At 40.0% G+C, this 14,316-nt stretch overlaps 1 long non-coding RNA gene across 1 annotated transcript in view; it reads right to left on the minus strand.

Moving 5' to 3' along the window:
* Positions 1 to 679: 679 nt before the first annotated feature.
* LOC138198770 (uncharacterized) overlaps positions 680 to 14,316 on the minus strand; it is a 38,633-nt gene continuing 24,996 nt past the window's right edge. Inside the window, exon 3 of the long non-coding RNA XR_011178299.1 lies at positions 680 to 880. This is a non-coding gene — a long non-coding RNA (uncharacterized lncRNA). The remainder of the gene's footprint in view (positions 881 to 14,316) is intronic.

Below are 14,316 nucleotides of genomic sequence, written 5' to 3' on the forward strand. Positions count from 1 at the left end.
CGTAGTCTCCATCCTCTTTGTAGATACATGGCGTCATATTCATTTGTAGAAATTAGCACAATTAAGCCACTGCCATCAGGCTTTTAGTTGATAGTCTTTTCCAGAAGTAATTCGACTTAAATTCTTCTATTACCTGAGTCAAACACAGCCAGTATCATAATTCTGTGTTTGTTATGCTTTCGGGGGTTTGATCCAGCGGTCACTCAATTCCTGATAATAAGAGTCTGCAGTAGAGTGTTTTGTCAGGCGCACACTCCTTGCAAACTTATTTCTTGATTAGGGAATCTTATCACAAATGCACAACTTGCTCTACTACTACACCTCTTCTCATGTCTTGTTAATAATTGAATTATGCTCATACTTTGTTGTTGTTTTGCTTGTTTAAACCCTTGGGTACATTATCTTCAGTTGCACATTATGTCTAAATACAGTATATAGTATGTAGCAGTAGATGTAAATCAGTATAGGCAATGCATGTATAAATATATGTAATATGTATTAAAGAGAAAATTTGCCACTTTTTTTGGGACGTTCACTCTCTGTTCAATTCAATTCAATTTTATTTATATAGCGCCAAATCACAACACAGGTTATTTTATGGCACTTAACACACTAAAGTCCTTACAGTGGAACTTTACAACATTAAACAGAGAAACCCAACAATACAACAATTCCCACATCAGCAAGGAGGGAAAAAACTCCTCTTAACTGGAAGAAACCTCCGACAGAACCAGGCTCAGGGGTGGGCGGCCATCTGCCTCGACCGGTTGGGGTGAGAGGAGAGCAGAGAGAGAAAAGGACAGCATAGAGATACAAGAGAAGAACTGTTGGTGGAGACGACAAGCGCAGGGCCGAGACGTGCAGCTCCATGACGGGACATCTGGAAAAGAAAGAACAGAAACTACGCGAGCGAAGGAACTGAATGGAGACAACAGACAATAAGAAGAAACTATGGGAGAGAAAAAGATGGTGAGGTATGAGTCAGTTAAAGAGTAGGAGGAAAGAAAAGAAGCTCAGCATGTAACGAGGTCCCCCAGCAGCCTCGGTCGATAACAGCATAACTAAGGGTTGGTTCAGGTCTACCCGAGCCAGCCCTAACTATAGGCTTCATCAAAAAGGAACGTTTTGAGTCTAATCTTAAAGCTAAAGAGGGTTTCTGCCTCTTGAACACAAACTGGGAGCTGGTTCAACAGGAGAGGAGCCTGAAAACTGAAGGCTTTGCCTCCCATTCTACTTCTATAAACTCTAGGAACCACAAGTAGACCAGCGTACTGAGAGAGAAGTGCTCTGCTAGGATTATATGGTTCTATAAGATCTCTAAGATATAATGGAGCCTGGTCATGCAGAGCTTTGTAAGTCATCAAGAGAATTTGAAATTCTATTCTTGATTTAACAGGAAGTCAGTGAAGAGAAGCTAAAACTGGAGAAATATGATCTCTCTTTCTAAATCCCGTTAGTACTCTTGCTGCAGCATTTTGGATCAGCTGCAGGGTTTTTAATGAGTAATTTGGACATTCTAGCAACAAGGAATTACAATAATCTAGCCTAGAAGTAACAAACGCATGAATACGTTTTTCTGCATCATGCTGAGGAATGATTTTCCTGATTTTATTAATATTACGTAGACGAAAGAAGGCAGTTCTGGAGATTTGCTTTATATGGTGGATAAAGGACAAATCCTCATCAAAGATGACTCCAAGGTTACTCACAGTGGTGCTAAAGGCCAAGACGATGTCATCTAGAGTAACTAAGTGATTACAGAAAGAGTTTCTGAGGTGTTTAGGACCAAGTACAATAACTTCTGTTTTGTCTGAATTTGGAAGCAGGAAGTTTTTGGTCATCCAGGCCTTTATGTCTTTTAGACAGGCTTGAAGTTTTACTAACTGATTAGTTTAATCTGTTGATGGTAAATGAAGTCAGTTGAAACAATACATTTCTCAGTGTGTGTGGTATTGACTGAAAAATTGTTTCTTAGTTTTTCTGCTGGTGTAGCCATGCTGGGAGGCAGATTTTTCTTTTTTACTTTGAGGCAGAGACAGACATCCCATCTTCATACTAACCTAACTGTCCCGTGGCTGGAGTTTAAGTGTTGAGACATGAAACCGGTATTAACTATTTAATTTAGTTTCAGAAATACAATTTTAAAATAAAGCATATATTTTAAAATGTTACAACCTTCATGATTTAGTGTTCCAATTTTCGTTGCTTGATCAACATCAGCACCTGAGTTACACATTTGTTTACAAGCACATTTATGAAGCAAGCCGCTTGGGTGCAGCTCTGGTGAAAAGTATCTAGACTGCTGAGGCTCACTGGTTCTCTTGTTTTAATGTCACCTCAGTTTACGTAACATATGCTGAGAGCTCTTGCCAGTTATCTGCAGGATTTACAGGAATGACTTATAATATGTAAAGACTCAGATATCAGGCAAAATGACCATAAAGCCAAATTGCCAAAATGAAAAAAGAAAAAACAGCTCAGTAAGAGCCCAATGAAAGTCGGTTCCTCTTCCACTGTGTTATTTCTGCGAGCCAGCCGCAGTGTGTGACTTCTTATTTAGCCTCTGAGCTGCTGGGAGTTTGCAGGAGTTCTGCGGCTCCTCTCTGAGAGGAGTAATGAGAATTACAGAGACAGATGGAGGACGATGTTTCCACGCGTGTGCCACATACTTTGGATCCCCGGGTAATGATCTTCCTGAGCACCACATTATTGCACAGCGCCAAGGCACAATGCCTGGCGCCTCCTGCAGCAGAAATTAAAGAAAATGATTCAAGTCTCTTGAATGTGCACCGCAAACATAATGTAAACAGAACTGAGGGCTTTAATATTTAATGAGAACCAGCTGTCCACAGCATTTACTTCTGCGTTTGACTCCTTCCTGCTTTCTTCATCTCTTCACTTTCAAACTGGATTTTGTCATTTCAACCCTGAAAAACACAACTGACTTAGTTTTTCCTCCATGATGTGTCAGTATTTTGTTGTATATTCTTTACCCTGACTTTCTATTTGGATATTACATATCTAAAGGTACATCAACTGGTTCATCGGATTTTACTGCTTCTCCACAATATTTGCTACAAGAGATTACATGTATTGTTTTAGAGCAGAGCTCCTTACTTACTAGTGAATATCATGAAATGGTGTCTGTTGGCATTCACAAGGCAATGTAGGAAAACTATTGCAGAGAAGTGCTGAATTTTACATTTTAGAAAAAGCTTTTATTGGTTGTTTATTTTGTTGTACTGTCTTTGAAATCTGGATTTATATGTGTGAGCTACTGGATACATTAATTTCCCCGTTGTCCCCATTCCACTGCTTATTAAAATTTTCTTTGGAAACTTTAACCTTGACTTTGGAAAAAAATATTAGCCAGCATATCCCAAAAAACAGTGCATTGTTGCAACAGTTTGAGCCTCCATTGAAAAAGGACAAATCACAACGAATTTAGGAAAGTATCATGTAATTTACACCTTTACAATAATAATTTCCACAATAGCCATAAATGCATGCATTAGATGTGGAATTAGAAATTTCAAAATGTACATGTTTAGATTCACTCAACATTAAAAAGTCTGTTGTCACTTTATATAACACACAAAAAAAATTCTGCTATCATGAGCACACTTAAGTAAAGGAATTACTTAAAAAAAAAAAAAAAAATGTAATCACTACCATTAATAAAGGTTCACATGTATTTGTGAATCTCAACTCATCAGCTTGTTGACTGTGAAGGGAAAATTAGGTCTCGCAATAGTGACAGGATTGTTGTCCTGAACATATGACAAAATAAAGTCCTAATTTGCGACTGTGTGCTCCTTTGTTTTATTCCTCTTTCATTCAGAAAACAAAAGCTATAATACAAATTAGGGGTGAGTAAAAATGAAATGCCCTTCAAGTAATGGGTGTGTTTGTGTATTCTGGAACACACAGTATGAGGATGTTTGTCTTGATAACCAACAAAGTAAATACCTCTCCACTTGTAGAGCAAGTCATTTTAACCGTACAGATCTCCCTACATACATCGTAGTACAGAAAATAGAAGTGAAATTACTGTACGATGTTTTTTTTTTTTTTCTTCTTCTTCTCGGCCTGAGGGCGGTCGCACCCACATACATCCTTTGTTCGAATCCTTTGTGTGGGTCCACCGCCGCAAGAGGAAGGGGGAATAATGGCGCTCGTCCAGAGGTGTGACGTCAGAGCAGCAGTATAGCGCGCTAAATAATGTGTCATTATAGCAATTCCATAATGCCGTTGTAATTGGGCCCAGGTGGCACGGCGGCAGCGCTTTATGACAATCATTTTTCTTGCTGGCACGCTCTTTCTGCTCTCCCTCCACTGGTTTTCCTCTCACCTGTTTATCTCCCTCCGAGCTTTCCTTCTTCCATCTCTGTCTTTGTCAGTCTTCCTCTCTATCTGTATCTCATCTTCTCAAACCTCCTCTCTTTGCTTTCATGAAGGAGGAAGAGAGCCACCACGGCGAACAATGAACGTGTTTCTCATCACAGGAGACTCGGGCGAACCATTGTGCTTGTAATCATAGAATCTGGACTGGAGGTCCCCTGGCAATGTCAGGAAAGGGTTAGGAGGAGGTTAGAATATGAGCACAATGGCAATTACGATGCGTCCTTCACACTGGCCACCTACACAGTGTGATGCATACGCACTCTGAGGTGAGTCAAAGGCTAGAAAGCAGTGCTGGGTTACACAATCGCCTCTTAGCATTGAGTCAAGCTTTTATCGTTTGTGTATCAGTAAAGAGAAGTGCATCTCTTGTATTAGGCTCAGCTCCTAAACCACCACAACACCATCGTGGAGCAGAGCTAAAATTATAGATCAACATAAAGGTATAAAACTGTACTATATATTTAAATGGCGTGCAAAGGACTTCACTGATGACGCGTTAGTTTTGCGATTGCGCTTAAGAATAGTTTAATGTCGTAAAAATGTTTATAACCAAAACATCATAAATCATTTTGTTAGCTTTTTACGATATGCATTAAACCAGCTGGTTAAGAGTTGTTTGTTATAATTATAAAATATCATTTAGTGATGCTACATTTTGTCAAGTTTGTGTGCTTCCTGTTTTTTGTAAGGACAATTTTGCATTCATACTCACCATACTGTTTGCAATACAAACATACCATGACAGTGAAAAAATGGCTGGCTGACTACATATCTGAAATGACTAAAAGTGATGCGGTTATATGTCAAGTTAATGGATATCAAACACTGGAGTTCATCGTATGAGAGGTGGCTATTAAGTGTGCAGAGGCTGTTTAAATGCCTCCACTGTCACTGCCTCTCTTCACTCGACGATGTTTTATGATGCTGCACCTCATCTAAAAGCTGTAACTATAAACATGTGCTGTGACACCTCATCAGCTCTGTATTAACTGTCCTGTCTATCAAGGTGTTGGTTTGTGCTCTAAATTGGCAAACATGAGGAGATTACCTCACGCTCAAGTCAAACTAAGTTTATTTATTTTGCCATGGGGTTAGAAAAGTGTGTTTGTTAAGTTACATCATGTATGTGATGTAAGTTACGTTGCGTACATGATCTGTGTTAAATATGCAAGTTAACTGACATACAAGTTAAGATAACTTAACGCCGACATTTCTTTTCACACAGGACATGAACAATAGTCTCCTGGGTGAAGATCCTGACTGAACCATCCAACCACCCGAGACCTCTTTCTTACATGGACGTTGTCGCGCTTTATTCTCCATCATCTGACTTCCTCCTTTGCTCACTTTACTACAACTCGTAGAGGTTGCAATAAATGTAAATATAGATCATATTAAGCTGCTTGCAAAGATAACCTACTGTATATGGCCGTGTTGAAGGAGAAGAAGTCTGGTTGTTGTGGACAGTTTGTAGTTGTTTGTGATTTTCCTTCACATTATTACAAACTAGAAAATAACGTTTGTTTGTAGTGCCCTCAATAAAATTTAAATCCCAGAGCAACAAACATAATAAACAATAATTTGACCCATCACACTTCAGGAAGAACTAAACACTTCTAACAGACTTATCTGCATCGGTCTTGAGTCCTTTGTGCTGTTTTTCTGAGCGCATCTTGTGAACACATGCATGGTGGTTTGCAACTAAATGTGCCTCCGTTAAAGCCAGGAGAAATTCAACTGGTTGTTTTGTTGGTGCAATTTTCCCTTCTAAGTGTCCACCAGCTTTTTATTGTTGGCTTAATTATGATGAAGTTCTTCTTTTGTTTCATTTTAAGGCACTTTAAAAATGTAAAACAAACATTTCCAATTGAAGATTTTTCCTGGAACAAAGTAAGCCACTCCTGTGTATTTAAAACAAATGGCGTGAAGGCACATATTGTATCCTGACTTCAGCAGAACTCCACAAATCACTGCTTATATTTCTATTACAGCGTTCGATCAATTCTGAATGTGTTCAATCATGAGGAAGAGCGAGGAGAAAGAAATTAACTATCACTGGCTTCATTAGAAACACACTGAGGTGACACACGCTGAGAAGTGGTATGACAGGGACGTCATGTTGTCTTGAAGAGTTCAGGCTGACTGAGTGTCACAGACATGTAAGAACAATTAATCTGCAAGCAGCAGCAACACCCAATAACAACCAGGCTCCTGTGAAAAAACTGAGTCACATCAACAACAAACATGTAAAGGTGATGTGAATGTTTTCGACATTTCCTTTTTAAATTCAGTCTGAGAGTAACTGACCACCCATACACCCAGACATGTTTCAGCTCAGAGAGGGGTCAGAAATGTGAAATACAGATGCACATCGCTGCAGCAAGGTTGGAAGTTAAACAACTGTGGAGGTTGGGAAAAAAAACACGATTTTCAGGGCGTAAAGATCCTTAGTACAACTTAGGGAAAGAGAAAGAGCTGTATGGTGTAACAAACATGCCACATAAACTGCAACCCAAAAATCACTATCATTCAAAAATATGGCTACATATAATACATACATACAAGAGCTACATTGTGAAACGCAAAGATATTTGATTTGTATCTAAAATCACTGTGCGATCCATTTGCCAGAAACGGTAAAAATACAAATTATTGTAGATTTTCCCATTTTAGCCGTTCTTGAACTAATCATTTACACTTAATGCTCCCGTCAATATTAAAAATATTAACATTCTACACTCCTTAACGTAACTGGGGAGAATTAAAACGGATCGGCTTGAGACCAGCGGTCACGTGTAACTATTTAAATAATTAAATCAAAGAAATTCAACTGAAGTTTTTCCTTTTATGATGCTGTAACTGTGATTAACTGCAAACAAATATAGTTTTGAGTTTTTGTGGTTTTTTTTTTGGTTGCGCACATTATTTTAAATTTTCCTTACTTCTATCCATGAAAATAACAGAACGATCATGCTTATCCAACTGATGATTTATCAAGTGAAAAAGATGAATGCCATCTTTAGGGACTAAATGGGTCTGTTTATTACTTCAGACCCTTACTAAAGAAAATATTTGTTCCAGTTACATTTCCTTTAAAACTTTTAAAAACTTAGGTCAACGTTTGACATTAAAAACTCCTCGTGTAAATCAAAGACAAACACTGATGTGCTTTTTAGCGCCGCGTTAAAAAAAAAAAAAAAGATTTGATCATCCCTGCAGGGGAAATGAAAACATTAGATTCACTGAGACGGGGGTTCTCTGTTCAGCGTTACGGTGCCGAGGGTATAATTACAGAGATAGATGATAAGGGTGTAATCACCGCTGGAGCAAGTTCACGGCAACTGAGTCCCACGAAAGTGTGTGCATATGTGGCTAAATTAAAGGGTTGTGACAGATGGGCTGTAACCTGTATGCATCAGTGTACATGCAGAGCTCGGTGGCCGATTTACATATTGTATACTAATAGGTTTTTGATTAGAGGAGGTGGATGAGTCTAACCTTTTCTTTTTGTATGAGAGCTGTGATGAGGCTGCTTTCACACTATGACCGCTGAAAACACTCAGATATATACATACATTTACATCAAAGTCCGACATAAACGCACAATCAGAACCTTTCCTAACAACTTCAATTTAAGGAAATGGCTTTCTGGTTCAGAAACAGATGGGGATGTGATCTAAGCATGAAGCTGCAGCCAGGAGACTATGAGCTTAGCTTAGCATAAAGCTGGAAAACAACTGGAAGCAGAGAAAAGCAGTAAAACTGGCCCTCGAAAAGTGGAAAAAATACACCTACCAACACCTTTATCTTGAAGTTTGTCGCACATCATTTTACCAGCTAACGAGCACATTTTAGACTGAACCTGCCTCTAGTCAGTAAGTTAACGATGTAGCAAGCCTGACCAGTGTGTCTGACAGTGTTTCTGTTCGTCTGAGCCTGTTGAATATTTTTCCTTCAGTCTCTCTCCGTTTTGCTCTCATTTACAATGTGTTTTGCATTCTGTCTGAACACAGTTTTTGACATGAAGAGTTTGAGTCATTAAAAATTGAGCAAGATCAACACTGACAACGCTGTCCAAAGTAAAACAACAACAAAAAAAGAAGTTTACTAAAACCTCTGAAGCCCACTAATTAGCATGTGGAGCAAATGTTGAATGCCCATGAAGTTGGAGTGATAATGTCATAACTGGCTGCAAATTCACAAAAACTGAGGCAGAGACAAGATTATTAACGCTTAAAGAGCTTAAACTTCAGTGAAAAATTCACAATTATTCTGGGACTTCATTAATCAAAGCTCACAATAGCTAACACTTGTACAGTTGAGACAATGGCTGAATAAATTGTCAAATTCATGCAAATAATGAAAGGCAAAAATTCACTTTGCATTCTGTCTGAGCCAGAGACTGTGTATAAAAGTGGGCGTAACTTACGAGTCTGTAAAGTGAGGCCAATGTGGAAGTGCTATTAAGTGCAATACCACCGAGGGGCACAAGGGGTTGGCTCTAAAAAGTGCTCCGGCTCCATAGACTGACATTCAACTTCTCTAATGAAATAGTCAATACATTTTTTCCACAAGTCATACTGGCGTCAATCGCGAAAATCAATGCTTTTAATTATTTTTAAGGCGGTCCTTTTGAGAATAATTCCATCATTAATTAGACATCACGCCTCAAAAAGTGGTATTTTTTGGGGGGTGTCTGATTGACAGGCTTGTGTTTCAGTCAGGTTTCCGCTATCGTAGGGTGGCCATAGTGTCTTCGGTCAGATTGAGTCTGATCCACAGCTCGCTCCTGCCCAGCTTGTCCAAATGTGGTCATTTCTGGCTCGAGACTGCTTGAAACACTCAAAATGGCAACAGCCAAAATGTGAAATGACAGTCTACAAAACAATGGGTGGCATCACGGTTGGTTGCCGCCTGGTCGCAACACACCTTTATATTTAAACAGAGGAGAGCCAGCTGTTTCTTCCTACTTCCAGTCTTTAACCTAAACCAAGCTGATCGCTACCTCGCTTAATACCTGAAGCACGTAGACATGAGAGTGGTAACAATCTTTTTATCTAACTTGCAGCCAGAAAGTGAAAAAGTAAATTTCCCAAGTCATAAAACTATTCCGGTGACAAGTGTACCTCAGTAAAAACAAGTCTAGCTTAGGACAACAATGGCATCACTCCGCTTGATGGACATGCTAACTCCAACTAACCAACAAAGAGAGAGGCATTAAGATTAAGACAGGTAAAGACAGACCAAAAAAAAGGCAGATCGATATAGGGAGAAACACTGAGATTTCCAGGGAGCAGAGAGGGTTGGGGTTTTTAAACACACTCTCAACCTTTCAAAATAAGATGTTATGAAGCGCTTACCCTTTCCAAATAACACTGTAATAATATTTTCTAGAGCCTGTGGCATTGTTATTTATTTGTGTGTATTTTGTGTGACCCTGTGAGAATACTGTAAGATTTAACCAATGTTATACCAAAGTAAACTATGAAGGCACATTTTCATCATCCTCATCTGGAGAACAGCCTGTTTTCTGTGTAACTGCAATGTGAAATAATGTATTTGAGAAGCACATGCGCTTAATAAATGCACACATATTTTATTGTTCATCTTGTTATTATGTTCATAAAACGCTCACCTTGCATCTTATCTCCTCCAATGGCACATTTTCATTAACTGAGCATAACCTGAGTCCTTGGTTGATAAACTATGACTCTGGATCCTCTTTATGTTATGAATGTTGGATAACAGGCTTCAGGTCATGTTTCTGTTGCCACTGAATGTCTAGTGTTTCACGGATACAGCTGTCAGCTCGCCTGAAATGCCCAATCTCTCTGCAGCACTGAAATGCCAGCTTCAAGGATTGTGCAAATGAACCCACACATATGTATATCGAGTGTGAAATCCATGAGCAACCACAGACGTACCTCGCTATCTCACGTGACCCTGATACCAGTCTCCTTCTAACTTTGTCTTTCTGAGTTTATCTGGCAGCAGAGCAGCAGATATTCTCCTCTGCTTCCTGTCCTGCTCCCTAACAGCACTATAACAAACCTCTGTGGACCAATTAAGGCAGATATCATGGCTGTGATTGGATCACTGAGCTTTAATGTGACAAGAGCAAGCACATGTCAAAACTCATGTGTAAAATACATTTTTCAAAACTGTATTACTGCACCAGATTTACTGTGTATGACTGGAGGCATATCATAAAATATTCCTACTAATTTAAAGCTGGTGTTATAAAGTAAGAAACGGTTGTGTTCTGTTGAAACTTTTTCAACAGACAGCTAATGATCTGTGCAAGTGGAAGCATATATAAAGAGAACAACATGGGACCCATAACAGAACCCTGTGGGACATCGCATGACAGAGGTGCTCTGTCCAATATGAACTTACCGACAGTGTCCAAAAAACTCCTCTGACCAAGATAAGTTGTGACCCAATACAAGGCAGACCCTGAAATTCCCACCAGTCGAGGCAGCAGATCCAAATTACAAGTGACATCAAAAAGAACACACTTATGATCACTAACAAGGAAATCTTCTAAGTGAAGATCATTGGTGGTTAGGCCGAATGAAAAAGGCAAAGTATGTGTGGTCAAAGAAACATGTTGTATAAGGTTAAAAGTGATGTTCAGAAATCCATCTGTTACGTGTGCTCCCTCACCTGGAAAAGACTGTTCTGACACTTCTCATTGCTATCTGAGTGAAATTCACCCTCTATGATATCTGGAAATAAGAGATGAAAAGGATGTCTTTGATGTTAAAAGTCTTACATCCATCACACGCACAAGTTAGTCAGTCCCTCTTGTATGTGGCCACTCAGGTGATACACAAGCCCTTTAACATCGGCATATTCACTGCTGAAAAAAGTCAACCTGAACTGGTCCTTGTGTCCTGATGTCTTTGTGACATATGAACACAAAAGCAGTCAAATGACAAAAACCTTCCTCCCCAGTCTTGATGGAAACAGAAAGAAATACTTTGTTATCGTGTGTGTGTGATCTGCACGTAGACTTCCTTATCTAATCTTACACCACAAGGTATGTTGTTAGACCTGGCCTACTAACAGGTTGATAGTTGTCCATCAGGGCCTCAGTTGGCTCAGATGCTTCTGAACAAAGATCAGACTCTCATATACAACTCAGATTAAATTTAGAGCCTTGACAAAAGTGTAAAGCTCTTGCGTGATGAGAAACAAATGCTGAAAGCTCATATATTTTAATCAAGAAGAAAAGGCAAACAGGAGTGTTAACAAATTAGCATAGCTCCAGTACCCTCCCCCTCTCATTCCCACCTGAGGGTTTAGTTACATTTGCAAACAGTCACTACAGCACTAAACTTTCTGTTAGCTAAGTTAACTTGGTAGAGACAGGATTGGATTGACAAGACCTTGCCACAATCTTTCGAACTTAAGAGTCTGAGCTAAGTCTTTAACACACTTCAGTTTCAAAACTGTATTTCTTTAATGTAATGTATTTTTTTTTTTTACCCCAGGAGAGTGAGAATGATTTCTCAAACTTCAAGATCTGAATCAAACATGGAGTGATTGACCGGCGTGTGTGATGGCTGCCCTGCCTCTTGCACTTTTTACACTTGGTGGGAGTTGTTGCTCCAACAATGAAATGCGTATTAATTATATATTGGTAAAACAGCTGCAAAAAAATGTATGCAAAAAGTTGTTTCACATGAAAAAAAGGCGACTATGGCCGAGATGGTAAAGCGAGTTGCCCACTCATCAGAAGGTTGGTGGTTCGATCCCTCGTTCCTCCTGTCCACATGCTGAAGCGTCTTTGGGCAAGACACTGAATCCTAAGTTGCTCCCAATGGGAGGTGAACACTTTGCATGGCAGTGCAGACGATTTACCAGATTTCTACTTACTTTTTTAGAATGCTCATTTTGTTAAACAAGAATGGGTACATTTGGTGACATGTTGAAAATTTTGCTTCAGAATTATTTCTAACTGTTATATTATGGTAATTATTTCCAGACTGTCACTGTATAGTAATTATTTATTTTTCAAATAGCCTCACTGAAAACCAACACTTTCCTGGTCGTATCCTCACGATCAGCAGTTGCAGCTCCAAACCAGAATGACATTAGGCTTTTAGAGATAATAAGGTTTCCGCTGCTCCTCTTCATCTTCGCAGGTATAATTAGACAGGTAATGGAGAGGAGAGCAGCTCCGCACCAATCATTGTTAATCAAAAGAGCTGTAACAATGCAAATACTGACCCTTTGTTGACTCAGAAGCCCAAAAGGACTGATGCCATTTTAACTTTTAAAGTGGGGGAGAGACTCCAGAGCCCAGCAGAGCCAATGAATTCAGTTGAAGATATGCACAGGAGGAGGAAAGCTATGGGCCTCCCCGGATGAATAAAATGGGCAATAAAATTGTGAATGAGGGCATGATGAAGCTTTGGCCTCCCTCCCCTCCACCTTCTACCCACCACCTTCAAAACCCGTCCACCCACTCCTTCTCTGTCACTGACTGTCTGCCTTTCTCTGCCCGGTCCATTGTCTCTTCCTCTTTCATTTTCCTTCACAATGTCTCCCCTTCTACTCTCATCTTTTTCTATCTCTGCTTTTTCTACTCCTCCATCCCCCCTGTCTCTGTCAGTCTCACTCTTTCTCCCTCTTATCAGACAAGCAGTGAAGCATGGGGAAGCTGTCTGCAGCGAAGACAACAGCAGGGGAGTACAGGGCCGTGAAATGTCGGGAACTGAGACCTAAGAGACTGCAGAGCTGGAGCTGACTGAATTAAGGGCTGCAGACTGTAATAAAGGAGAACATTTAGACATAAGGTCTGAGGATGGACATTGCAAGCTGAGCACGAGTTTAAGAGTGCTACAGAAGGGACAGTAAAGCTGTTTTTGTCCGTATTGGGGTTAAACTATAACAAAAGAAGGTGGTAAAAGACAAAGAAGATACTATAAAGCCAGCGTGAATAGTCATGCTCAACTGTTGGTCATCCCTGTCATCATGGAGGTGATTCTACCTATCAATCATTCAATCAGACTTTATCCATAAACCACTTTTCATACAAACACAATAAAACACACACAGGCTGCTGGCCTCAGCTTGTGACAGGCAGTTGCAGGTTGACCAAAGGAAGCAGCTGAAATCTCATTAACTTGTTGGAAGGATGACACTAAAGCCAGATTTGGTCGTAACATCTAGCTCTTCAAAGCAAGTGGTTCTGCTCGAACTCGCTGTCCCCTGGAGCAGAGTTGGATATTGTTCAAAAATCTTTGGTACTGGTGCCATTAACTTGAATTCTATTCCGGTACTTTTTTCAATACCAATTACAAGCACCAGTGTCACAATAACATGTTCAAATGTAAGATTGAAGCTGTAAATTGAAACCGAGTGATTTTAAGTACATGAGCGGGCTGCTCCAGTAGAGGCTGCGTCTTTTAACTGCTCTGGCTCACTGACATCAATGACATGTAACATAGGTATCAGAACAAACCAAATGGGTCGTGTCATAAACGCATCGAAGTTCGGTATCCAGTCCTAACCCAGAGAGACCGGATAGAGAACACCTACAAGTGTAAGAAGGCAAGATTTCTGAAACTGGTAGAGGACTGCATAAAGCATTGGTGGAAGGCCTGCTGCAGAGGCTTTGCAGGTACGTCTCTACTTGCTATCAGAAGGTTGCAGGAAAGAAGAGCGGCAAAGAACATCATCAAAGTGGTAGAAAAGCGTCAAGGTGGCAGTGGATCAAGAAGGGTGATCATGGTGTCGTGCTCGAGTTGGACACAATCCAGGGACTGATCACCCCGGGATGGGTCGCCCAGGTGGGGGTGACTGATTATCTAAGACCCCAAATACTCTGTGACCGTGGGTTCTTCACTGATGATGTGTCTAATTCACAACACCTGGTGTTTCAAGGAACTAACAGTGTTACCA

This window comes from Embiotoca jacksoni, unplaced genomic scaffold (genome assembly GCF_022577435.1).
Source record: "Embiotoca jacksoni isolate LCO1_2020_lvr unplaced genomic scaffold, fEmbJac1.0.p SCAF_16, whole genome shotgun sequence".
In the NCBI taxonomy this organism is placed as follows: Eukaryota; Metazoa; Chordata; class Actinopteri; family Embiotocidae; genus Embiotoca; species Embiotoca jacksoni.